This window comes from Saccopteryx bilineata, chromosome 5 (assembly GCF_036850765.1).
Source record: "Saccopteryx bilineata isolate mSacBil1 chromosome 5, mSacBil1_pri_phased_curated, whole genome shotgun sequence".
NCBI lineage: Eukaryota > Metazoa > Chordata > Mammalia > Chiroptera > Emballonuridae > Saccopteryx > Saccopteryx bilineata.
The window spans coordinates 70,299,991-70,327,183 of NC_089494.1; the positions used below are offsets into that span (position 1 = coordinate 70,299,991).

The following is a 27,193-nucleotide window of genomic DNA, read 5'->3' on the forward strand; positions in this document are numbered from 1 at the left end:
GATCGTAGACATGACCCCATGGTCACTATTTTGAGCCGAAAGGTAGCTGGCTTGAAGCCCAAGGTCACTGGTTTGAGCAAGGGGTCACATGTTTTGCTGTAGCGCCCCCCCCCAGCAAGGCACATATGAGAAAGCAATCAGTGAACAACTAAGGTGCCACAACAAAGAATTGATCCTTCTCATCTCTCTTGTGTCTTGTCTGTCTCTATCTGCTCCTCTCTCTGACTCTGTCTCGGTAAAAATAAATTAATAAATAAATAAAATAAAAATAAATTTAAAAAAAAGTTATACTTCAATAAAACAATGGGCACACCAGCCCAATATTGTATTCCTATCTCAAGTAATATTTTGGGTAGTGCTATATGACATTAACCCTCAAAGGTGGCCCTAAACTTCCTATAATAATTCCATATAGTGCCATTATTTATCAATTCATCCTGGATCTATTTTTGTCTCCACTTTGCATTATTTCTAGAATAACAATTCCAATAAGCTTTCTTTGTATTATAACATAGCAATTTGGTTTATTCTTGATTAACTGAGTATTTTGGAATTTGTTGATTAAATCTGTGTTAATTATACTCATAAATTTTATAATTTTAGAACCATTGATATTTTTTAGCTGTTTTAATCAGCTAATCTTTATGTCCTAATTTGTCCTCTTAAGGAAAATATAACAGACTTGAAATCCTGTAGGTTATAATTATTCTGTGTTACATAGATTTTTCCCTGATAGAAAGGAGATCAGATGTCAGAGTTATAAGACAAAGGGTTGACTGAGTTCATGTTATTTCTCAGTGACAATTTAGTTAAAGGAGAACTTGAAGGTACCAAGAGAAAAAAACTGGCATTGACTGCATATAATCAAAAAGGCTGTCACTACTAGTACAGTTGAACTTTTCTTATGTCTGTAACCAATCAAAGAAGAGAAGGTGGCTTGACATTGAGAATTATTCCCAAGTGACCAAGTTCACCCTTCAGTGGAGAGCCTCAGAAACTGAAATTTCCCTTACTTCAGTAGCACCTTACAAATTGAGAATGTCAGGTTCAAAAGCCCAAAGCAAACCTCAAAAGCTCATTAAGCAGCAAGGAAGGGTAACCTCTGGGGCTTAAAATCCTGTGTGTTTACCACTAAGGATCACGTTCACAATAAAAGGTGTGGAAGCAAATAACACGGAAGCTGCAAATGCCCATCATTGGCGTTTATACCACGAAGTAAGCTATCCTTTTTTAAGGCCTGAATCCAGAAATCCACTCTGCCCCAATGTAATCTTTTTGATTTCTTTTTTCCCGTTGGTGAAAATTTTCTATTTCTCTTTGAGAAAGGTAATTCAGTCCTGTTTTCGTTAATCTTCTCCCAGCAGGCCGCTGTAGAACACACACACACACACACACACACACACACACACACACACACACACACACACGGATTTTAAAATTTTCTTGTACCAGTCACCCCTGTCTAACTCAAACTCAGAACCTTTATGACTGACGGTGTATCCGACGAGCAGATCGCTGCTCGGAGATAGCAGCCTCTTCCCCACATCTCCTCCACCCACGACAACCTCTGACTCTTCACTCCCACCTTAGAAAGAAAATATATTTATTGCCTGCCTGCAATACTCGTTACACGATCGATCGATTAAAAAGAGAAAAGAAAAGAAAAAGAAAGAAAGAAAAGTCGTAGCCTAGACACAGGTCTTGCGCGCCACCACCCGTCTCCGTGGGCAAAGCCCCAGGGATGGAATTGATTCCCACCCCGAATCCTCAGAGCCCAGGGCCTCGGAGGCATTGGACCGACTTTTGCCGTTGGCCCACCTCCCATGCTCAGAGTTCTCCTTCGGCTCTCCACCAAGCCACACTAAGTGACTTCTCGTAAACGTTAGCAGATTCTGCTGAGCAGGAAGGGAGAAAGGGGTGATGGGGGCAGGGGCGAGGTAAGAGAAGAGCTCTTCAGGCTGCTGGACTCATGCTCACGCGCGCGCGCGCATACACACACACCACCACCACCACCACCACCACCACCACCACCACCACGACCCCATGAAGCAGCTTGTAAGGGAGAGGTCGTGACCCCTCCTCCGTCTTCTGTCTGGCTCAGAGTGGACAGGATGCAGCATTGCCACCACCACGCCCAAGCTGGGTACCAGCCCTGCACCAGCGGCGGGAGCGCCGGGCAGGAGGCGGGAGGGTGCGGACTGGGCGGTTCCAGAGGCGTGGACGCAGCAGGAGCGGCGCCGGGCGAGCGATGGGGCGGGGCTGCCGGGCCAGGGCGCGTCCCGGGAGGAGGGGCGCAGTCTCGGCCGGCCCCGCCAGCCTCCCGCGGCGGGTGTCTGGTTGCCAATTCTTGGGCTCGGCTCGCCGGGGCTGGGCTAGCTTGGGTGCCAGAAGCAGGTGGTGGAGGCCGCCCGCTGAGCAACAGGAACCTAAAGAAAGGCAGCAGCAGCAGCAGAGAGAACGCCGGGCGAAAGAGGCTGGGAGCGGGGAAGGGTCCCAGAAGTCCGCGCCCTTCCCGGGGGCCAGATTCTGCGAGCGCACTGTGTGGGCATGACCGGCGGGTAAGGTCTCGAGTGAGTGCCTTTTCTCTTGCGCGTCTGGTGTGGCGGGCAGGGAAGCCATCAGTCTTGCCAGTGCTCTGCTCAACCGCCACACCCACCTGTGTCCACAGCCGCGTCTCTGGGCTTTGGCCACAGGGTGTTAAGGCCACCTGGAAAGTGGAGAGAGGGAAAGCTGGGCGGGTGGGGGCGGGATGTCCTAGCGTCTGGGGCGAGAGGAGCTGGAGAGGCAACTGTTTCCACTGCTGGGCCGATCCTTTGCGAGGTTTGACCCAGTGAGTTTGCTGCCCTGTTCTGAAAACGTGGAAAGGGAGAGGCAGCTGTACCTGATGGTTCACTGTCGGTTATTTCTTCCTGTCGATATTAGCAGAGTTGTTAGATGGGTTTCGGTTCCAGGGACCGGTCATGTTCTTTATGAGCAAAAAACGTGTTGTATTTTCCATCAGCAAAGGTGAGCGTGCAGAACCAGCAGCTGATTGATACTACCCGTGGGGACCCCGAAGAAACGCCGCACCCCTTCTTAGCACACAAACATAAATAATTGACAAGACTGCTTAGCCCCATTTCTCGACGCAGTTTGCTTTTCAAATGTTTAACCCTTTTATGGTAAAATTCAGATAAGATTCAGAATCATTTAAACTTTTTATCGACTTCTCAACTGAAATTGTCAGTTTCTTCTAAAACAAACAAACAAACAAACAAACAAACAAAAAAACCCAGGTACGTACCTCTCATACTTATATTGAAGACAGTTAAAAGATCAAAGCAACATTGCCATACCGGAAAATATGTCAGCTATGATTATAGCAAACATTTAATTCATTATTTTAGTGGTTTTTTTAAAAAAATATTACAGTTGCAGCATTCCAAGTAATTTATATCGCCTCTGAAGCTAAGAGCAACTTTCATGTGAGGGAATCTTAAGGGAGTTTTAAAAAAGCTCATTTCAATGAGATAAAGACCAAATCTACCTGAGTTTTTAAAAGAATGATGGATTTTCAGCTGTTGAGTGTCAGTGTTGGGAGGTTAAGTTCTTTTCAGAAACACAATTAATGTTCTTTTCTATTTCCTTTCTTCCCTGTGGGCAGGAGAAAGATATTGTTGTGTTATTTTTCTTTCTTTTGCTTTTTAAAAAATATTTTTATGACTTTTACTTTAGCATCAATAAAACCTGTAAACCTATAATATGCAAACCAAATCCAATTATTAAGTAGTCTTTGTTTATTGAAAAATCTTCTAATTCTTTTTCACTTAAAAATAAACTAGATTTCAATTTCTTGCATTTTTAAAAATAATGTATTGATTATTTGAAAGCCAGTCTAATCTGATCCTGTGAATGAAATTGTCATGATTGTTAGAATACTGCTATTCACAACAAAATGCTAGAAAAAAATGGCATTTGATGTAATGTGGGATATGTTCTTTATTTAAGCAACTGATAATAACTGCTTAACCTAAGTCTTTGTATTTTGTAGGTGTTTAAAATACCTATTAAAGGTTCCCTTTTGGGAGCGAACGATTGTGCAGTCATGGGACACAGTGACATATTTTTACAGAGCCTGTATACACAATATGCCATGATTCTTATGGTGCAGGGCAGGGCTCAATGAGTACCTGATGCTTTTACAGTGGAAAGATGAGTCAGGTGTGGCTCTCTGCCAAGAGCATTCTGGTGTCTCCTTGTGTCTCCTAGAACCCAGAAATAATCAAAGGAGCCCTGTGGCAGTGCTTGTGTTTTTGCTACCTGTGGCTGAGATGAGTTTTGGCAGCAAAGACAAAGTAAGAAATTTGGAGGTGAAATCTGAGGGTCTTCATTTAATATGACCAACCCACTTCCTCTGTGACAAAAACTGAAAATGGAATCTTACATTTTGCATGAATAATGAAAACTAATATTTATCTATCACCTATTCTTTTTAGACATGTGAGTGTGAAGTGCTGAAAGGATTTATATGATATTTTTCTAACCTTGTTAAGTACCTTAGTGTTTACTAATATGAATGGGTCATTCTAAATGTCATATCATTCTAAATGTTCTAATGGTAATAATTTATGATTTTCCCTAAAATTGTGTTCTCAGATTCTTTTCCCATTGCCATCATTTGAATAAATGGCTCAACCATCATCCAAGTGTGGATTGCTCTCTCCTCATGATAGCATTTCATCCCTAACCAGGCTGTATTTAGATTTATCACTATTTTTGCTTAGACACACTTCTATTCAATTAAACTTCTTCCATCCTGTTATCTGTATCTTTTATACCCTGTTAACTTTAGCTGTATTGCCACCAAATAAATTTAGGTCATCTTCATAATTTACCTGGATTCCTGTTACACCCTTCATAGTTTGCTCCAACTCCACAATTTGTTACTCTGCAAGTCACTCTTCAGAATGAGTAATGATGCCTCTTACATATATTAATTGGATCGTGACTGCATAGAAAATATGAATAAATGCAGAAACAAAGAAACCAATCAACAGCAATTCTTCCTGTTAACATACAGCTCCCTCTCTGTTCTAGCCCTTCTCCACAACCTCACTGAACCCATCACCCCCTTTTACATACTCTAGGCACACTGGTCTTAGTACCTGGAACACACAGAGAAATGTCACTCCCTGAGACATTTTCAAATGCTGTTTCTAGTGCCTGGACTTCCTTCCACACTTTGAATGGCTAACTCCTTCTCAAAATTTAAACCTCAGCTCAAAGGCCTTTTACTCAGGTCACTCTTGATCACCTTGTCAAAAGCAGGATGTCATCTGTTAGTCTCTGTCTTGGTACTGTGTTTGTTTCCTTCATAGTGCTTATTATATAACACGCAGGTATTACATGGATTTGTGTATTGCTTGCTCCATACAGCAAGACTTTACTGTTGATTCAACTTCCAGTACAGTGCCTGGCATGAAGTAATGGGATGGGGAAGGTGTTTCTAGATATTTATGTAAATTATAAAGTACAAAGATATGACATATTTCATCATAGAGCACATCAAGCAAGCCAATAAATATATGCATTTTATAATTTGATTTCTTTTCTGTTGTTCAGCATGTGGTGCATTTATAACCCTGTACTATGATTTTAAAGAGGTAAAATTAAAATATCCTAAGATGTATTTCCACCGTTAGCAGTTATTACACAATAATGTGTTTAAAGGTGAGTAGATCATAATATATTCTGAGAAAAGTAGTGACCACATTGAATTAAAATATATTTTATAGAAAAATTGGAGTATATAAGTCAATTATAATTTTAGTATGAGTGACTCCTAGTATGCAATGATGACTGTATTAGGTTTAAGTGTGTATCTTTTACCAAGTATTTAAGGTCATTCAGTAATCACTAAATTAAAAATATTCTTTCATAATAAATATGAATACTTAGGTAGGCTCATCCAATGTAAATATAGTCAAATGAGGGTGAGGCCTTGGATCCTCTGCTCACATGGTCCAAGTTGGTGTTCCTTCCAGGTTCCAGGAGCAAAGTATCTCACAGATCCAAAGTATTCACTAAGAAAGGTCCAGAGAGGCACTGTGGGCAATCCATGAAGATCCATCACTATTATTGGATGCCAGAGGAGGGGCTTCAAAATACATACTGGTTAATGATGGCATTGTATTTATGCATACATAAACACACATTCACAACTTTCTGTGTCAATAAGTCCCCCATTATAATTTTTGAAACTATACTTAAAGATAAATCAAACACTCTCTCTCTCTCTCTCTCTCTCTCTCTCTATATATATATATATATATATACTTTTTTTTGCACAGGGGAGGTTGTAAAGAATTTGGCAATCTTGTCTCTTCTGAAGGACTTAACTATTTTATTAATTGTCACCAGGGATTTTGTTAAATTTGCTATTGAGTTGGCACATAGCGGTTGTCTTAGAGCTAATCTATGTATTAATTGAAGATGGCCCTGCTTTACATGTCACAAATTAGCTAATTTATTTCTACACAATGGTAGTACCACTTCCTTCTTCAGAACTACGGAAAATCAGATTATCACTTAATATGGCAAGATCATAATAAATGATGTTATAAGATTATATAAAAATCATCTTCATATGATGATTTATAGGAGAACATTGAAAGAATGTGACTAAACTACTTTTGTGAAATATGAAAGGACAGATTTTGTGTCTTGCCATCCTGCAAAATGAAATTTCTTCATTGAAGGTTTAACTTGCTACTTCCTCTCTGTATAACTGGAAGGAAATGGCTTTAGATAACAGGAAAAACCTCAGCTCTCAGCAGCTAAAGGTGGAATGAAGTTTGGAGGATTGAAACTTGGGTGGTGAGGAAAAATGCCAGACCATCATAAGCAGAGGCAGAAGAAGGGGATGCCTTGTACAGTGCCAATAAACAATCTACCACGACAAATTTGAGTTGACATTATATACAGAATTGAATTTGATATCTTTTTATCTCACTGGGAGAACAGTTCTCTCTTTAAAATAAATCTTAATGTATTTTAAGTGAAACATTCTGTTATTGCTTTTATATAGGCAATGGAATGAATACCTTTGGGTTTTTAAAGTGATATAACAGGGAGCCAAATATGCTGTATATTATTATTAAAATATACCATTACTTTAGTTGTAATTTTATTGCTATTCATTTTATTATTTCCTTTTTTTCTCTCAAGTGTTTGAGAGACTGCTATTATTGATCATAAATTTTTTTAAAATGTCTCCTTGGATTTTTGACAAAGCTTTCTGAACCACTTATCAGAGCATAAGTTATTCAGAGCATTTCATATAAATTTTCACTTAGGAAATTAAAGTTACTCTAATAATTCAGTCATCAAGAATATAAATCTGAATTTTTAAATCAGCAAATAAGGAGGGAAATATTTGCCAACATGTCCATTCACTTGCTTTATTTCGTTGGTGACACATTTACAAAGATCAGAATCTTATCAAGCAAATTATCAAATTAAGGTTAATAAATGAATGATTTTTGTTTCTTTATCAATTCACAGTTCTTCCCCAGTTATAAAGAATGATTGACTATGTATTGCAAGAGGTGGGCCAGGGAAATATCATGAGGACAGAAACTGAATATATAAGAGGTACATTGCCATGAGAGAAAATACAGACAGCACAGTTTACATCTTGTTAGTATTACTGAAAAAACATTAACAGCCTCAAACATGGCAGTTTTAGTTTTGCCAAGCAGTACGTTAAGAGATTGGCAAATGCTTCTTTTTAATCCCCACAACCACCCTTTGAGGTAAGAACACTAAGGCTCAGAAGTTACCTTACCTTCCCACAGACTCACAGAGATTACTGAATCTGAGTAACATACACAATCTTTCTAAAGAAGAAAAAACCTTATTTATTCCAAGAATATACTTGCATGTATTCCACACAGGTAATCCCTTCTGGTTATGTTACTAAGGATCTCATAAAAGTCTTTTTACCAATAATGGAGCTGAGATCATCTACATTTGTAATTGAACATAGCAAACTAGGCATGTATCAATAGTTATAATACTAGACAACAAGAAAAAGAAAGATTAAAGATTGTATAAATGTTCATCTTGAATGCTGACTCTTGGGGATTGCATTTGTGTTGAACTGAAATTGAGAATTATGTGGATCTTTGAAGGCATTATGAATGTATCTGTACATTAGTAAGGGTGTTTCAGAGGTTGAGTGACTGCTTTTCTGGGATAGGGTTGTCATTGTACTATGCTGACTTGACTTGGCCATGATTAGAGTCTTTTGTTTTATTATGAGGGAAATCACACAGGAAAAGTGACTTTTCTAAGGTAGACAAGACTTGAAAGAAGAGGAGTATGTCTTACTCCTCTTAAAAGGGATATACAGCCTGGCCAGGCGGTAGTACAGTGGATGGAGTGTTTGACTGGAATGCGGAGGACTCAGGTTCAAAACCCCAAGGTCAACAGCTTGAGCGCAGACTCATCTGGCTTGAGCAAGGCTCACCAGCTGAAGCCCAAGGTCACTGGCTTGAACAAGGGGTCACTTGGTCTGCTATAGCCCTGTGCCCTGGTCAGTGCACATAGTGGAAAGCAATCACTGAACAACTAAGGTGCCACAACGAAGAATTGATGCTTCTCATCTCTCTTCCTTCGTGTCTGTTTGTCCCTATCTGTCTCTATTAGTCTCTGTCACACACAAAAAAGAAAAGATATGCAAATGGAATGACTTGCAAAAGGTTCATGTGTCTTTGAGTGTTGTAATGGAGAAAACAGAATGAAGTTATACATGTGAGAGAGATCCTGGTGTTAGAGGATGGAGAAGTAGAGAAAGCAAAGTAAGCTTTTGTAGGGTAAGGAAAGAAGACAGTATTCCTCTAAAGTTCTTATGTTCTAGAAATTAAGACTGTAGACATTTTATAAATAGGAGATTCTTAGTACCACAAATTGATATGCTCAAATGTAACCTATATCATAGTATTTATTGTCACAAAAAGTTAATGATTTATGTCAATTAAAGTGTTTCTTTAACACCAATGATTCAAGATGTTTACTCTTAAGGGTTTTAAAAAGTTTTGAAATACTAATTTAATATACATAATACTTATAATTTCTAATGCAAATTATTTTCTTTTAGTATATACTACATACATTGTTCGGGATGTTAAAATCATAAGAAATTGGACCCCTAAGTTCTAAGATATATATAAATCTGTTTTAATGTTTGTGGATTGGTAGCTGTTTCCTAGATTTTTAACCAGTGTGCCACAAGAGTTTTTTTATGTGTGTGTGAGAGAGGAGGGAAGGCAGAGACTTCTGCATGTATCTGGACTGGGATCCACCTGGCAGGCCCACTACGGGGCGATGCTCTGCCCATCTGGGGCCCTTACTCTGTTGTAACTGGAGCCTTTTCTTTTTAGCACCTGAGGTGGAGGCCATGGAGCCATCCTCAGTGCCTGGGGCCTACTTGCTCTAACTGAGTCTGAGCTGCAGGAGGGGAGGATATGAGAGAGAGAAGAAGAGAGAAGCAAGAGGTGGAGTTGTGGAGAAGCAGTTGGGTGCTTCTCCTGTGTGTCCTGACCAGGAATCAAACCTGGGACATCACACGCCAGCCAATGCTCTACCATTGAACCAACCGGCCAGGGCCTAAGAATTTTTAAAACATGCAATACCTTCCCTGGCCAGTTGGCTCAGCAATAGAGTGTTGACCCAGTGGTGGAAGGCCCAGGTTTGATTCCTGGTCAGGGAACACAGGAGAGGTGCCCATCTACTTTCTCCTCATCTCTCCTGTTTCTCTCTCTTTTTCACTTCTACTCCTATAGCCATGGCTCGATTGATTTGAGCACATCGGCCCTGGGTGCTAAAGATGGCTTGTGGAGCCTCCACCTCAGGCACTAAAAATAGCTCAGTTCTGAGCATGGCTCCAGATGGGCAGAGCATTGGCCCCAGTTGGGGATTGCCTGGTGGATCCCCATCTGGGTAATTGCGAGAATCTCTCTCTCTCACTTAAAAAAAATGCAATACCTGACTATTTAGTAAGGGGCACTGACATCTTTTTTCTTAGATTATCAAATAAAGAAATGACCGTAGCCATCACAACAATAACTATCCAGTGTGAATGAGTCAAAATTATACCCATTTTTTTTTGTCAGATCAGCAAAAATATATTTTTGGGTATGCTATAGAATTTTAGTAATTAGTCTGTGTGTGCCATGAGATAAAATAGGTTGAAAATCACTATACTAGACTGTTAAGGTTTTAAGAAAAGAGACCATAGTTTGCTCCTATTGGCATCCCTACATGATGTCTTACATGCAGTCATTCTTAATCCATAGTTACTGGATAAATGAATCATTTATTGCACAACAATATATGCTTAACTCTTATTAAAAATAGTTCTCTTTTTTTTTTTACAGAGACAGAGAGAGAGAGAGAGTCAGAAAGAAGGATAGATAGGGACAGACAGGAACAGAGAGAGGGGAGAAGCATCAATCATTAGTTTTTCATTGCGACACCTTAGTTGTTCATTGATTGCTTTCTCATATGTGCCTTGGCCGTGGGCCTTCAACAGACCGAGTAACCCTTTGCTCGAGCCAGCAACCTTGGGTCCAAGCTGGTGAGCTTTTGCTCAAACTAGATGAGCCCGTGCTCAAGCTGGCAACCTCGGGGTCTGGAACCTGGGTCCTCCGCATCCCAGTCTGACGCTCTATCCATTGCATCACCACCTGGTCTGGAAAAAAAATAATTCTTTATCACTGAAACTTTCTAAGAATGTAGGAGGAATAACTTAAGGTTTTAATAATTTATCCTTTCCACACCTAGCTTTCTATCATTCCCACATCCTGATGAAACAGTCATATATCTTACTTTTCACTCAGAAGAAGAATAGCACTCTTGCTTATTTTCTGCCACAGTGTCGGTTCACTAATTCTAGATGACTGTAGTCTTCTTTATTTACATAAAAGAGCCAAAATATTTTAGCATTGACAAAGACTGGAGCCTGAGTCCTTTTCGCAGAGTTATCTATTGGAGGATTTGCTTAAGTTGCTTAAGAGTTGGACTGCAGTCAGATAGTGAAAAAAAAAAAAAGTTAGAACTAAAATTTCAAACTGATTTTTCTTGACCTGATCATCAATCATGAAGCCCTATCTGGTTGGCTTCAAAAAGTATAGGTCAAAAATTGGAATCCAAGTTGGTATCAATGCCATTGAGGTTTGCGGGATGGGAGAACCTGGCAGAGATCCCAAGGATAGGGGAAAAGAGATGCTAAGCTGTTCCAGTTCAGCTCCCAGAACTCTTAGCATCACTATTCTCAACATTCCTATGCTTTCTGAAATTTAACAGTAACTCCTCCTTTCCCCTTATTCACTCCATTTCTTCAGCAAGTATTTACAGAGCAACTACTCAGGCAGTACTGTAGACATTGTAGATATAGCAGTAAACAAAACATGGAAGTTTATGCCAGTTTGGGGACAAATAATGAATAAATATACAGATACTTACCACTGTATGTCCTTGTATTACAATAGTGCTGTCAAGAAACATAGCAGGACAGGGAGAATTGAGAGAAAGATACATTATTTAATAAGGGTGGTTAGAAAAACTTTTTAATATTTTTTATCATTTTTAAAATTTATTTTTCTTATATTTATTGGGGTGATATTGCTTAATAGAATTATATAGGTTCATGTGTAAAATTCTATGAAACATCATCTGTATATTGTATTGTGTGTCTACCTCAAAGTCAAATCTCCTGTCACCATATACTTGGTATCCTCTACACTTTACTACTCCTAACCCCTTCTCTCTGGTAACTACCATGCTGTTGTTTGTATCTGGGTGTTTTTGTTTGTCTTGTTTGTTCCTTTATTACTTTCAGTTTTGGAGGTTCCTCAAAAAATTAAGAATAGAGTTACCTTATGATGCAGCAACCTCTCTTCTGGGTAGCTACCCCCCCCAAATTTGAAAACATTTATTTGCAAAAATATATGCATTCTTATGTTCATAGCAGCATTATTTATGGAAACAACCAAAGTGTCCCTTGGTAGGTGGTTAGATAAAGAAGATATAGTACATATATACAATGGAATACTATTTAGCCATAAGGAAGGATGAAATACTGCCATTCGCAATGACATGATGGATCTTGAGAATACCATGCTAAGTGAGATAAATCAGATGGAAAAAGTCAAGAACCATGTTGTTTCACTGATATATGTGATATAAAACTGAAAGCATTTAAAAAAAATCCTTTTTAGAGGTGATATTTGAGCAGAGACTAGGAGTCAGGAAGTGAAGGAGACACCTATGCAACAGAAAAATTATTCTAGTCACCAAAGCTTCAATTGCAACAGCCCCAAGACATATCTAATGTGTATGGAATAGCTAGGAAATCAGTGTGGCTGACAGGCGGAGAACAAGGGAGACATTAGTAGAAGATGGGGGCCTTTTCTTTTTTTTAAAAAAAAAATTTATTTATTCAATTTTAGAGAAAGAGGAGAGAGAGAGACAGAGAGAGAGAGAGAGAGAGAGAGAGAGAGGGAGGGAGAGAGAGGGAGAGAGAAGGGAGGAGCAAGTAGCATCAACTCCCATATGTGCCTTGACCAGCAAGCCTAGGGCTTCGAACCAGTGACCTCAGTGTTCCAGGTCAACACTTTATCCACTGCGCCACCACAGATCAAGCGGCTTTTTCTTAATTTAGAAAATATTGCTAAGTCTGCCTAGAAGTCTGTATGATAAGCAATTCAACAATGAAAGGCATGGGACAAACTGGAAGGAGATGAATTATGCTTTTTTTTCCTCCTTCTGGATCCCACATGAACAAATAAATGATTGAGAAACTGCTAATTTCCAAGTAAAATCTTTTTGTCATTTTTTGGTGATTTACATGTAATTCTTTTAGAGTCTCTTCCCATCTGCAATGGCTTAGATTCTTCAAAGCTCTTATTACCCTGTGAAGAAAAAACGGCTTATATGACAAGAGGTTACAATTGAGGGTATCTTCAAGTATTTCCATTCTAAAAAGTAAAACATGGTGCTAATACAGTAATATTTTGCATATTACATACCAGGGAAGCACGCGTGTATCCTGTCAAGGTTGACTGCTGATACTGTGACCTTGGTACCCTACTGACTCTCTCTACATTATAGTTTTAGGGAAATCTTGTGAATTAAGAAATATTTACCTGTGGTAAAATATACATAACATATTTACCATTTTAACCATTTTTAAGTGTTATAGTTCAGGACATTAAGTGCATTCACCATGCTGTGCAACCATAATCGCCATCCATCTCTAGAACTTGATCATCATTCCAAACTGAAACTGTGTACCCATTAAAACATAACTCTTTATTCCCTCCACCCCCTCCCCAATCCCTGGTAACACCATCTGCTTTCTTTATTAATTTGACCATTCTAAGTACCTCATATATGTGGAGTCAAATAATACTGGTCCTTTTATGTTGGCTTATTTCAACTAGCATAATATTTTTAAGATTCATTGATGTGAATGTATCAGAATGGTCTCTCTTTTTAAGGCTGTATAATATTCTATTTTATGTATATATCATATTTGGTTTATTTACTCATCCATTGGGTTGATAATTTTGGGTTATTTCTACCTTTAGGCTATTATGAATAATGCTGTATGAACATTGATATATAAATAGCTGGTGGAATCCCTGCTTCTAATTCTTTTAAGTATATACCCATAATTGGAACTGCTGGATCATATACTAAACCATTTTCCATAGTGGCTACACCATTGTATATTCCTACCAGCAATGCACAAGCATTTCAATTTTCAACAATCCTGGCTTACATTTTTTTTTCTCCTTTTTTGTAATAGCCATCCTACTGGGAAGAAAGGGGTAACATATTGCCATTTTGATTTGTATTTTCCCAATCATTGGTGAAGCTGAATATATTTTCATGAGCTTATTGACCATTTGTATATCTTCTTTGCAGAAATGTCTATTCCAATCCTTTGAGCATTTTTAAATAGATTTGTTTGTTTTTTGTTGTTTGTTGCAGGAGTTCTTTATATATTGTGGATAGTAATCCCTTATCATGTATGATTTATAATTATTTTGTAAGTTCTCTGAATTGCCTTTTTATTCTCTAATAGTGTCCCTTGATATACAAAAATTTGTAATTTTGATGAAGTCCAATTTATCTATTCTTTTGTTTTGTTGCCTGTGCTTATAGTGCCATATCTAAGAAATCATTGTTAAATCCAACATTCTACATTTTTCCCTATGTTTTCTTATTATAGTTTTAGTTCTTAAGATTTTTTTCAATAAACATTACAGGGTCTATCACTGTCCAACTTCCCTTCACCCATCAGTCCCAGAGTTCTAGTTTTTAGCTGTAATATTTTGTACTCTAAGCATTTACTCTCCCCAATAATGCCATTTTTTATATATGCCAGGATTAAAATTCTTGAATTGTTGGAAGAGTATACTAATAACTTAAGAGGATTTCTGATGTGGAAAGAGTATTATATATTCCTATTTCGCTACTGTCTGATGAGATTCATTCATCTTTTTGACCAATCATATTATTGAAATGTTTGGATTTGATCTCTCCTCTATGGTCTAGGAATTCTGATTCATTGCTAACTAGTTAATAGATGCAAGATATTCTAATCTTAGGGATTATATGATGATTAAGTGGAGGAAGAATTCTATCTGCTGCAATCATGGTCGCCTGTGACCTCACAGAATATTTTGTATATAGTGGCTACTCCAATAATACTGGTATAAAAAAAATGAGTAAATGAATGAAAAAGAAAGACATTATGTTTCCTTAAATGTTCAGTAGATCTGACTTCTTTTAAATCTTAGATTTATTTTAATAAAATAAGTTCAGAAGTCTCTTTTTTCTTCAGAGAAAATTAGTAAAGTCACTAATTTTCCAATCAATTTTGTTAGAAGTTAGTAAAGTCACTAATTTTCCAATCAATTTTGTTAGAAGTGTTTTTAAAAGAATTTGCTACTGAGTACTGAAGTTTGAATGTTAGAGATAGTACCACAAATATTGTCCCAATAGACAGTCCTTGTAGAGATAAGTCCCATGGGTAGCTACCAGCAAATGAAAATGGTGACTCTTTATGGAAACTGTAGGTCACTGAGTACAGTATATAATGTCATGAAAATAAGACATATGAACATATTTTGTTTATAAACAGTTCAATGCATTAATTAGAATAATAGTTTAAAGAGTTAAAGCCTGTAAATAAAAGTTTGCCATTGGATACTCTTCACCTGAACACTCACCTTATCTTAGAATCCAAATCCTCTGATCAGATTTATACAGGAATATAAATTTCAAAAAAGATAGGAACTATTTTCTTCCTATTTACTTGTTACTCTGCAGCAACTATCTAATCTGGAATTTTCTCCATGATTCTAAGCCTGTTTACATCTGCTTTGAGATTCTGAAAATCTTGTCTCTAAATGGTAGAAAGTAAGAAATACTATAAAATCACTCATTAAAATAAAATCTATGCCCTTCATTCCTAAATACCTTTGAAACAACAACCTCCAAAAAGAATACGTTTTAAACAGTATTATGTGGGTTTCATCTTGTTCCCAGGTTAAGAACAAGGCTACTAAATGGCATGCCACAATTATAACCTGTAGTTCCATGAAAGAGTAGAGAAATAAGAAACACGAAAGTTTCTGTTTATGAACATGTTAGTTCTCAAAAGCCTTGTTTTTAAGTTTATGTGATTTATTCTGTAGAATTTTAGCATTCTTAGATGAATTTCTACTAAATAAGCTGTTTCTTTAGAATCATAAAATGTGATATCTCCTTCCTCTGCCAATATACATTCTAAAGAATAACCCAAAACTCCTATAGGTGGATAACAACTTTTCTTGATAATATCCACAAATATTCCAAGGAATCCTTTGGCGTGCATGTTACTTAACTCTCTTGTTCTGATATTGAATTAAAGAACCTTGACTCTATTAAACCATTCCTGGACTGTGGAATGTTTCATCAGAAGTTGTTACTATGCTTGGATTTTACCTTCTTGAGCAAGTACCTAGCCTTCTCTTGCTTTAGTATTAGAATCTGGATCAGGGGTCCCCAAACTTTTTACCCAGAGGGCCAGTTCACTGTCCCTCAGACTGTTGGAGGGCCGCCACATACAGTGCTCCTCTCACTGACCACCAATGAAAGAGGTGGCCCTTCCGGAAGTGCGGTGGGGGGCCGGATAAATGGCCTCAGGGGGCTGCATGTGGCCCTGCGGGCCGTAGTTTGGGGACGCCTGATCTGGATCATCCTCTACCAGGGAAAATACATTATCTGACCTGTACCTAGAACATTTTCCCTTAGATATTTTCTTTGTGCTTTTTTAGCTTTTTGCCTAAGTTCAGAATTTTTAACCTATTGTATAGCCCTGGTCAGTCCTAAATAATCATTTCTACTGTCAGGTAATAAATCTTTTATGCACTTGCCACATTCCTTTACACTTTATTATTTCTGCTTTAGTTTCCATAACATTCTAATTCCTTTGATTATTAAATCTTTCCACACTCTCATTATGTTTGCATTTAACAAGCTTGATGGACTTAGCCTTCCTCACCACTTAAAAACAACACACACATCCTGCATGTCCTGCATGGACTGGTCAGTCTTACCTTGGCAGGAACTTGACAAATGGCTGTGTGGGAAATATATCGCCATCTCTTGGTAAAAAGCAGTGTGATCTTGACTTTGCAATGATCATAACTTTGTTTTAATCTTTAATGTATCCAAAATTGAAATCTCATTAAGGAGAAATGGTTCTGTACATGCACTATAAAAATCTATCATGAAGTAACCAAATTGATTCACTGCCCTTAAGAACGTTAGGTGTGCAGAGTCCATGTATGGAAAAGTTGACAAAAATCACTAATAATAATGGTTAGATGGTTGTTGTTTTTTTTTTTTTTAATGTATCAGGGAGTGTGCTAAGTGAGTGGTTAGAATGTATTGTGCACTTAAAGTGTACTAGGAAATGTGTTTAATAATTAAAGTGTGATTTTTTTTCCCTTAAAATGACCTTATAGGATACTCATTTTCAGCTGTGTCTTGAGATGCAGACAGCAAGCTTTAGAGAGATTAATGAATTGGCCCAAGCACACAAGCTAGTAGCAGTAGAGATGGAATCTGAACCCAAGTCTCTCACTCTTGAGCCAGAAACCTAACAACTATGTTAGGTTGTCTTTCTATTTTACTGCAGACCTATTTTAGACTAAAGCTATAAACATGTTATAACAATAAAATAAAATATATGTAACAAATATTCTCCACTTAAATTTTAATGAAGTTTTACTTTTAATCACCACCAGCTCATGGTTTATCATTTAAAATTACAGTTGATAAAAGTGCAATATCTATCAGGAGAAAAAAGATAATATTTATTTAGCCTAGGCACTGTGGTAGGTACTTTACAGAAACGGTTTCTATTTTGTCTAATAATCTTTGAAGACAGATACTTTCTCCATTTCATTTATGAGGAATTTGCATAATGCCACAGGGCTAGTTACATGTTTTAATCAGGAATGGAAACCTAGGTCTACCTGACACCCAAACTGTCAGGCCTTTCTCCTACACCAAGTTGATGTTTTGCAGGAAGTCAATGTGTGCATATTCAAAGAGTGGAAATGTACTCTTTATACAGCACTTTATAAAAAGGTGTAGGGTCTCTTTTGTAGATGTATTGTAGTGATCAAGGCTCATCTAACTCTGTGATCATTTTGTGCTTTCAGGTAAGGGTTAATTCTGACAATAGAAAATTAATGTAGGCTAAGAAATATTTTCCCTTTTTCTTTCATATAGCATGTATACATGAGAATACATGAACTTTTCCATTAAAATTTTCAGATATGCTGGGAGTCGTTGACAACAACCTTGAGATTTTAAACTCCATTTTTTTGTAAATTTGAGGAGTTCTTTATTTTGAATATCCTTGCATAGAGATAGCTTCTTTCTTGAAGTATAATATAGGAAATAATTATAGGATATTATGAAAGCTTAGACCACAATGTTTTGGATATATTTTCATCAACTAATCTAGAAATAAATCTCTATTCATCTGCCACTGTAAATCTAAAGTTATCAGTTACAACCTTAAGTTTTTTTGCATACTGATTGTTCAAGTACCATAAAATATTTTAAAACTTTTTGAGCAATTTTAGGACATGAAATATTGAATAACTCCTTTGAAACATTTACTAGTGTTTATTAACCCTCAAGTTATGCATCTCTGAGACATAATGATCATTTAGAGAATTTATTAATATGACTAAGATGGTGCTAAGTATGAAAAAAGCAAAGGTAAGATTTCAGCAATAATGAAAGTAGTTAATTAAAATAATTATTTTATATTTTATTTATAGATGATATATTTAACATCAGAGGTTCCAAAAATCTGAGTTCCAGCCTCTCACTTAATGATAAGAAAAAAAAAAGTCTGTTCTCGGAGGTATTAATTTCTCAGAAGTTTAGGATTATAATCAAATAAAGCGTCCTCAAAAATATCTGGAATGCTCTGGCCAGCTGGCCAGTGGTAGAGCATCGGCCAGGCGTGTGGAAGTCCTGGGTTTTATTCTGAGTCAGGGCACACAGGAGAAGCGCCCATCTGCTTCTCCACCCTTCCCCCTCTCCTTTCTCTCTATATCTCTCTTCTCCTTCTACAGCCAAGGCTCCATAGGAGCAAAGTTGGCCCCATCGCTGAGGATGGCTCCATGGCCTTGGCTTCAGGCTCTAGAATGGCTCCAATTGCCACAGAGCATCGCCCCCTGGTGGGCATGCTGATGGATCCCAATCCAGTGCATGTGGGAGTTTGTCTGTCTGCCTGCCTGCCCCCCCACCCCCACCTTCTTACTTCAAAAAAATACAAAAAAAAAAATCTGGAATGAATTCAATGGTGAATGTGAATGAGTGATGAATGATGCATGTGTTTTGCATACCATAATGTATATAAAAAAATCTATATTATTATTAGACTTATTGACAATAGTCATTTGAACTTTAAAAAAATTGCATTATACAAAAATCCAAATGGAAAAAATAAGGTTGTACAGAAGATCTGAGGAGGTGCATGGCCCAAATATTGAGAAAAGAGCAAAGGCAAAGGTTCAGTTGGATGGTTCCCTCTGAGGTACAATGGGCAACCTCAGCCTCTGCCAGGACTCCAGGGACCATGAAGATCTCATTCCCAGGTCTGTACATCCCAGAAATGTATTTTGAAATAAAACTCTGCTCTCGTACTAGGAAAAAATATAAACATGCACAAAAGTGTGAATATTTTAATTGTAAAAAGAGACATAGTTCTGTTTTGTATTTCTTTTTATTTTTAAAAACCAGGTTTACCAAAGATAAAAATTGAAAGATGGCAAACTGACAAATAAATAAATAAATGGAAACTTTTGTAAAAAGAGATCCATATCTTTAGCATAAAAAGTCTCCATATCAAGAAAATGTTGAGTACCCCAATAGAAAAGAGACAAAGAGAATCAATAGAATTATCAAATAAGAAACAGAAATGTTCCCTGTATTGCACATCTTAAAGGAAACATTTTTCCTGTCAGTTTGGGAACCATTTTAAAATTTAGTTTTGTAATATTGTTTATTTTGTTAATATTGTTCTGATATAAAAAATATATGCTTATATAATACTGGAGGGACATAAATTATCATAGTCCTTATGGAAAACATGTTGGCTTTATGTATATACATAAAAAGACAAAGTAGCCTAACATGTGGTGGCACTGTGGATAGAGCACTAACCTGGGATGCAGAAGTACCAGGTTCAAAATCTGAGATCGCCAGCTTGAGCAGGGGCTCACCTAGCTTGAACGCGGGATTGCTGACTTGAGCGCAAGGTCACTGGCTTGAGCGTGGGATCATAGACATGACCCCGTGAACGCTGGCTTGAGCCCAGAGGTTGCTGGCTTGAAACCCAAGGTCGCTGGTTTGAGCAAGGTGTCACTGGCTTAGCTGGAGGCCCCCTCCCCAGTCAAGGCATGTATGAGAAGCAATCAATGAACAAGTAAAGTGTCACAATGAAGAAGTGATGCTTCTCATCTCTCTCCCTTCCTTCCTTTCTTTCTCTCACTAAAACAAACAAAGTAAATAGCTAAAAACATCTGTAATTTTCTCTAAAAAGGTTAATTTTATGATTATCAACATTTTCCAATTTTTCTATCAATGAAAATTTGCTATATTTTTTTTATTGATTTTTAGAGAGAAGACAGAGAGAGAGAGTGAGAGGGTAGAGAAGTGGGCAGCATCAACTTGTACTTACTGCTTCCTGTATGTACCTTGACTGGGCAAGCCCAGGGCTTTGAACCAGTGACCTCAGGTCAATGTTTTATTCACTGTGCCACCACAGGCCAGGAAAAATTTTGCTGTACTTATATTCAACTATATTCATAACCTCAAATTAATTATATGCACAGCTTTTTGCAAAGGATTGTATTTTGGATTTAATGAAGTAAAATGTTTCCTCTCTAACTTGATCCTGTTCTTTACCTACAAACTATTAAATAAACTGCATTATTTAAGGGAAAATTAAGTTAGGATTAATCAATAATCTAGTATTGTATATGTGCCTGTGTTTCTAAAACAGTTGTTCTATATCCAGACATTTGGTGATTTGTTTGTAATAAAATATATAAATATACATATATTTCAAATGAAATATTTACGGTTTTGGGGTACATCAGTGTTGGAAGGAAGTGGAAAAATACTCTTCATAGATTTTTAACTTCCGCTGTGTCTAGTGTAATTCAGAATTAGAGAATTTTAAAGTTTAATTAGATAATGTCCACCATATTAGTTTTCCTTCTCATCCATCTGATCAAGCTTTTCACTCTACTCTTTATGGTTGGTAGAAAGTTGCTTTAATTAAACTTAAGCAGATACATAACAGTTTTTATTTTGGTGTCATTAAAATGAGAAACGAGCTATAATAGCAAAATTTGTACATTTCTTGTACACACCAGGCTACCTACAAGTTCTAGGAATTTATCTTTTTTCTGAATATGTTTTAATATTTTAAATGAAGAGAAAAAGAAAACTTGAGAGTGCATTAATTTAAAAAATGTTTTTTTGTAAAGCCAATGATAGTTATTGATTATTACAAGTATTTAAAAGTGCTCTCAAAATATTGCAATATCTAAAATAATTCTGTTAAGCAATAATTAATGTTTGCTTACAAATCAGTGTGACATACATATTATCTTAAGGACAAAATGCTTACTTGTTCAAGTGTTTGGGTTAGAAAAAGTCTATCAAGTGTTTAAAAAGTTTTTGTGAGTCCAGATGTCATGCTATGATGATACAGGGTGCCTGAGAATATGTTCTATCTTAGGAGCTTATCTGAAAAAGGCATGGAGAAGGAGGGAAAGAAATGAGGCATTATTAAACTATGGTAAAAACCTGCGTTGGGGCAGTTGGTATCCCAAAGCAGACATGAGAGGAGAGAAAGAGAAACTGATGAACAGTTTAATTTATATGTGAGGGAAAGATGGTGGGAGATGAGGCCAGATCTCTTAATAGAAAAGGTGTTGAGCTGAATATGAAAAGAGAAGCAATTGAGTGATCAGGATAGTTAAAACTGTTTGGGCAGAGGGAACAGCATGAGAAGGCAAGCACCGTACAAATATTTGGCTGCCCCTGGGAGAAATGACATGTAGACGGACATAGCTGGAATGCAGGCGGAAGCAGGGGAAGAAAAAAGGCTGCTAGCACCAGAGTAAGACATTTTTTTATGCCCGGCCAGAGACATGACATGTTATCCTGTAGGTAGTGGTCAGCTTTAGAGGATTTTTTTTAAGCAAGGGAGGATCTAAAATCAATATGAATTTAACTATTTTAAATTTTCTATTAAGCTGTGAAAAGCAAGGCTATATAAAAGTGATACTCTGTTCAAATTGTGATAGACGTACCAATATTTCAAGTTAGCAGTTTTTCTTTGGTCTTACAGGTATAAAATTTATTTGCTAGCAATTTCAAGTATAGTTTCAACACTGTACATGTTTCTTTTTTTCTTTCTTTCTTTTTTTTTTTTTTGTATTTTTCTGAAGCTGGAAATGGGGAGAGACAGTCAGACAGACTCCCCCATGCGCCCAACCAGGATCCACCCGGCACGCCCACCAGGGGCGAAGCTCTGCCCACCAGGGGGCAATGCTCTGCCCCTCAGGGGCGTCGCTCTGCTACGACCAGAGCCACTCCAGGGCCTGGGGCAGAGGCCAAGGAGCCATCCCCAGCGCCCGGGCCATCTTTGCTCCAATGGAGCCTTGGCTGCGGGAGGGGAAGAGAGAGACAGAGAGGATGGGGGGGGGGGTGGAGAAGCAAATGGGCGCTTCTCCTATGTGCCCTGGCCGGGAATCGAACCCAGGTCCCCCACACGCCAGGCCAACGCTCTACTGCTGAGCCAACCGGCCAGGGTTGTACATGTTTCTTAACAATATGCTGAGAAAGGATAGAGAGAAAGAGTATTTGTGATAGAGTCCAGTCCTCATCTTTACTATGTATTACAATAGTAAAAAACATATCAGACTGTATTGGAATGAAAACATTTTTCAAGATTCACTGTATTATTTGGCATGAAAGCATATTCTTAGGCAGTAGTATGCTCATGTGCTTCATAGTAATTATATAACACTCCAAAATGAGAATTGTTCCCCTTCCAATCAAGAAGAAAAAGGTGTTTTAGAAATAAAATAAAATAAAAGATTTGTTTTCTGGTAATTTAAGTTAATAATATGGAAACCTCATTCAAAAGATTTGGACACCATGAATTCACATGGTATTTTTACCCAACCCCCAAGCCTAATGACTTGGATGGTCATTTGGTATTCACTTGTCCCCAGCAAAGACAGATGGATCAGCCAGGGAATTCTTCACTAACTTTGCTTCTCTGAAACCACAGAGTCAGGAAATGTAATCAGAGTGCTCAGCTGAACCCAGAGCGAGAGCTTTCCTAATGGGTAACTCTGCCTTGAAAAATCACATCCATTAGGTAAAGTGATTAAATATACATCAGTCCTTTGGCAAGGGAGCCATAAAGATATTGCAGTAGAACATTATGATGTGACCAATCTCTCCTGCTTGAAAAAGAAACATGTTTTTACCTTTGACATGCATCATCTCTTAATTCCTTAGCTCAGTCACAGAAAGACATTTTTTCCTGATGGGGTTTATGCAGTTCATGGTTTTTGTATGTGTGTGTGTGAACTATAAAGTAATTGTGTGGTTAATAAAATATTCAAAAGAAAATTTTTTGACTTGCTCAAGCTTGCTCACACACACACACACACACTTTTGTTTGTTTTATATAATTCTTCCACGTGTTTTAGACATTTTATACTTCAAGTTATTTTTTAAATTCTCCCAATAGAAGCCTGGTGTCCCTAAATTAGAGTATTTTTCACTTAGATAAACATATAATAAATATCTAATTAGAAAAAATATATGTGTATGTTCATGAAAATTTCTTTTAGCTTTCCAAATCAGCTTTTTAAAATTAAAATGTTTAAACAAAACTTGGTGATAAATATCACCCAATAGAATTAGCCATGACTATAGTTCTAGAAATTTGTTTCTCACTCTTTACCATCTTGTTATTAATAATATGCTGCCCATCATATGTGAATAGCTAGGAATAACCTTTCACTTTTTCCCTGGTTAGTATCAGTATTAGGCAACCGCAAGATGACTGACAGAGAATGTATTTACAATGATGGAATTATACATAACTAAGTTGAAAGTGCATTCAAAAATTATAATCTCCCTTCTTATTTTACAAATATGTGTCTTAGAGCTCAATTTGATGTGTCCAGGGTAATAGGAAGCACAGTTAAAGAAATTATTGGAAGTAATTGTCACTTAAATAATTTTATTAGTGACTTCCTGAGCACACCTCTTTGCATACTAACCTTATCCCCCAAATCAAAAATTTTCTCTCCATATTCTTTAGTCTCTAAATCCTCAAAGTCAGCAGAGAGGATGGGAAGGAGCTCTGATTCCACTGGGTTTACTGCTGCTGATAGGGATGCCTCATGCCAGGAGACCAAGTGTTGGGGATTTTACATACAAAGAGAGAGGTTTCAGAAACAAGCCTAGACAGGAATGAATAGGAAATGACTGGAGGGGCATCTTCACTAACCTGTTTGATAATCTCTGTGGTTGTATGCAATACTCAAATTACTTGTAAATTATGCAGGCAGGAAAAAATAGAATCATACCATTTTCATACTGAACGGAACCTTATAGATGTCCCAATCTAAGCTACTCTTTATAAATGTTCTTGATGCCCAGAGATAGTTTTCCTATTGCATGAACTAATAGTAGAAAGTTTTTCAATGGAAAATATAGCAGAACAAGCAAGTTGATTTGAAACATTTTTATATAGATGGTTTTTCTAGCCTCTTATGATACACTGCCTCCAATATCTCCTTAGAGTATTTAGTAAAAATTTTCCCTAATTTAAAACATGGTAAATATTTTATAATTTGCAGAATTAGTAATGTTTTAATTTTGTATGACCATTGATAATATTTAATATTCCTAAATTGCTGGATAATAATAATGTATTTAAAAGGTAAGTAAAACATCTGGTTCAATGCAGAAACTGAAATAAAATGAATAGAAAATAATAACTACAAGAAGAAAGTGAAAAACTCATTACATAACTTTGACATTTTTCTTTTTCATTGGGTCCTTAAGTTTTGAGACTTTACTCACCTATCCTGTTCCCTTCTTTGTGAAATAAGGAAGAGAGGGAAAAAATTGTGTAACTGTTGACTTGATGTTTGTTGACTAACGACTGTATGCCCCGTTGGGCTAAACATTGGGAGCAGAAAGATGAATAAGATGTCAAATCACCTTTGGTGAAATAACCTTTGGACTGCCTCTTGAAGGATGAATAGGAATGCTACACTGGACGATAGCCCCCTGTCCAGAGCATTGCAGGGAATCAGAGTGGGACCACTTAGAAAAGGCCGTGGAAGTTTAATCTTATAAACCTTGGGGGAGAGATTGACAATTGACAACATTTAAAGGAAGAAGTGATGTGATTAGTTTTTATTTACCGCTCTGAAGTGATGTGTAGCCTATAGATGGAAGGAGAAGAGACTTGAAACATAGAGATTAGCCTTGTGATAAGGCAGGTAAGAAGTAAAAAGATAAAGAAAAAAGCTGTGGGTTTGTAAAAAGAAATGAATTTGGAGATGATTTAGTAAGAATAATCAATAGGACTTGTTGCCTATATGTTAAGTGTCTATTCTGACTCCCTAGTTAGTGAATGATATTTTTCATTTCTAGCAGTGGCTACTGATTATTAGTATCATTTAAACGAGCAGGGTAATACAGAAGTAAATGAAAAATTAGGTAGGAGTTTGCTGAACCTGAAGGATTTATCTAGACTGGAAAAGAGTTGTTTTTCATATTCTTACCTTGGAGGAAGCCTTTCAATTCTTAGTTTGTAGCAAACAATCTATATGATAATCAACAAACAATTGCACATGTGCAAAGGTGATATATTAGTTAATTTTCTTTGACTCTTGAGTTGATTGCTCCTGGCATCCTCTTTGAGAGTCACAGGTTATCAGCTGCGAAGTGAGTAGAGTCACTCCCACATGTTATCTCCGAATGTACACTTAAGTTCAGTACCCAGCCGTCTTACTATGGGAATAAGTCTTAGTCCTTCTGGAAAATGCTCATAAAAAGTTGTCAATTTCTATGTAGGCCCTGGGTTTATCTGAAATTCAGATACATGTGGGCAACATGTACTTTATCTGCCAATTCTATACCATGTTTTTTTCAAATCCTCTTTTCTGTTTCCTCAAGACTCCATTATATATAAGCTCTAGATCAGAATGTACCAGACCCCTTAAATTCTGGAACATGAATTTCTAATGCATGTGAAGGATGAGGTTAGGGAAAGATAGTCTACCTGTCAATTCCACAAACTTCAGACACTGATTCCCGGATATATTTTCAGTGTTGTCATTTATTGATTACTTCACATAAAGGCTAATGTGTTTATACTTAGGAACAAGGATGGAATAATACTAACAATGCCGCAGCTGTGTTTGGAGCATTATTTAGTTAATTATAAAACATTTCGTTGAGAGGTATTCTAAATAACACAGAACACAGGGCTTTTCACCTGAATTGGGGGTCCACTTAAATAGTACTTTACTAAGCCAGGAAAAACAAACACAACTTTTATGTGAGGAGCGTCACCCACTAGGAATGCATGAAAAAGTATCCCCTGGTGTCAAAGTCTCTCTAAAAGCAGTGATTCAGGAACCTTCTGGATTTAGGATGATATTATGAAATTACTTTCATCTGTATTCTTAGTTGACATGAATATAATGTTTTATGTATTGATCTAGGAGTTATGTGGAAGTGGAAATAACAGAATCCTCCAGAAGTATAAGATCCAAGAGGAAAGCAAGAAGAAGGAGAAGGCAGTGGCTAGGAAGATGGAAAGAGAGAGTGGTGCACCAGTGCCCAAAGGTTTTAGACAAACTCGCAATACTGATACTTCTTGTTTGTGTTCTCTAAATATCATTCTTATGTGGGGTCACCGTAATACATAAAAACATTTTAAAAACAATACTAGGCAGATATCAGCGAACTGATGTGGAGAGATGTGGTGGACATGTAGATGGCTCAGTCTCAGTTCCTCATTTTATTTTTCATTTGAAATATAAAGTATATATCTCCAAGAAGACTGAATTCTGTTCAGTCTGAGGCTCAAATGATTTGTGAGATTGTCTCAACTATTGTGCAGATGTTTATTTTTCTATATTTTTGTTGTCTTTCTGGGTTGTTTTTTTTCCTGGCCTGGCTTTTCTGCCTACTCTTAGACATCATACACTTTATTATTTGCTCTTATATATTATATGTTCTTTTCAGCAAGCTCAATTCCTACCTGAACCCAGGCTTTAGAGAGAACAGTGATGGGTTTGCCTGCACCTGCTCTATGTTTTGTAAGTTTCTAATTCATTTTGGTGTCAAACAATAGCAGGTATCTCTGCAGTCCATTAGGTCGCTATTGTGCTCGGTTTTGTCGTCAAGGTAGCAGCTGAACTGTATCTTTCACAAACAAGTGATACATTATTTTCCAGCTTGGGCAGAGCACCTCCCATTTATTAGGAAAAAATGCCCCTAGAGGCTC

At 37.2% G+C, this 27,193-nt stretch overlaps 1 protein-coding gene across 1 annotated transcript in view; it reads left to right on the forward strand.

The window, feature by feature from the left end:
* Positions 1-2,389: 2,389 nt before the first annotated feature.
* Positions 2,390-27,193, forward strand: part of LOC136337642 (sodium channel protein type 9 subunit alpha) — a 163,070-nt gene continuing 138,266 nt past the window's right edge. Inside the window, exon 1 of the mRNA XM_066279172.1 lies at positions 2,390-2,558. The gene's annotated coding sequence lies outside the window, so the exon portion shown is untranslated. The remainder of the gene's footprint in view (positions 2,559-27,193) is intronic.